The following is a 1,582-nucleotide window of genomic DNA, read 5'->3' on the forward strand; positions in this document are numbered from 1 at the left end:
TTTTCACGAAACGACTTCCTGAGCCAAGACTTCCTAGGCGGGGATATGGAAGAATCTTGTGTATTGAGCGAGGAAGTGTATTGTGTGTCTTGGTGAGGGGTATTTCCTCGTGTGGGTTAAAGTATATGTGTTTGGGTGTATGAATGTATAGTGTGTGTATAAATGTAGATGTGGACATTGAATAGTGTATAATTGTATAGATATGTAATGTGTAAATATGTTTGAGTGTGTATGAATGTATAGATATGTTATGTGTAAATAGGTTTGAGTGTGTATGAATGTATAGATATGCAATGTGTATATATGTTTGAGTGTGTATGAATGTATAGATATGTAATGTGTATGTATGTTTGAGTGTGTATGAATGTATAGATATGTAATGTGTATGTATGTTTATGACCAAGAGAGTTTATAGAAGCATTATCGTGTATATCCAGGATAAGAAAGATGACTAATATGCATAATTCTGTAACAAGAGATAGGTTTATACATTACATTTAAACAGGTGATGACTTATATGTAATAGCTCTCTCGCTTTTGTTGAGGTTTGCAGTGTGTGTTGGAAGCCTGTATGAGTTCAATTATCCTCAAGCCAGACAGGTTGATCCAGGGAGGCGATTCAGGTTTATTTATATTGATACAGAATTAAAAAAAAAATCCTATAAGAAGTTTCTTTAAGGATTCTTTCTTTAAGGGCATTAGCCCACCCGGGCACGGGTCATTTTTAATGACCCACATCAAGGCCCGGGGGGCGAAAATATAATAAAACAATAATAATAATAATTATGCCAATGATGATGATAATGGTAATAATAATAATAATAATAATAATAGTAATAAATTAATATAAATATATTTAATAAATAACAATTATAATAAAAGAAAATAATAATAATAATAATAATAATAATAATAATAATAATAAAATTAATAACAATATTTAAAAAAAAATTATAAGAAAAGAAAATACACATACAGTAATAATAAAAGTCTATAAAAATTATAAATAATCATAATAATAATAATACCCCCCTGTAATAATAAAGAGCCATTAATAAATTCAAAAACAAAAAAATTTAAATATCAATAGTGAGAAATGATATATGTATGTTGTGTTGTTAATAGTAAGAGTAACAATTAAGACTCTGCAATTGTGTGTAAATGAGGCAGAAAGTCAGATCAGCAACCTGGGACTTGGTCACAATTTTTGTGGTGCCATATGGCAGCAGGGTCTACCATTAGACAACACATTATGCTTCCAATATCTTCCCAGATGGTAGTACCTCCCTGTTTGTGAAATGGTTTAATCAAGAGTAAATAGATCTGTGGTAAAGTTGCAGGTAGAGTGTGAATAAAGCTTAGAATGGATCTTATAGGAAATAGAGTTCGGTATACCAAGTCTCTGGTAGACAAGAAGGTGAGGGTTTGGGTGGTTCAGTTTGGGACGGCCCGTGTGAGGGAACCAGTGACTCTTATAGTACAACACCTTGGCTACCACACTGAGTAAGAATCACCAAAACCATCCCATGTGTAATACTCTCAGGTGACCTACAACCATGGTGACTCTTGTCTCAGTATATGT

This window comes from Homarus americanus, unplaced genomic scaffold (assembly GCF_018991925.1).
Source record: "Homarus americanus isolate GMGI-L3 unplaced genomic scaffold, GMGI_Hamer_2.0 scaffold31037, whole genome shotgun sequence".
Classification (NCBI taxonomy): domain Eukaryota; kingdom Metazoa; phylum Arthropoda; class Malacostraca; order Decapoda; family Nephropidae; genus Homarus; species Homarus americanus.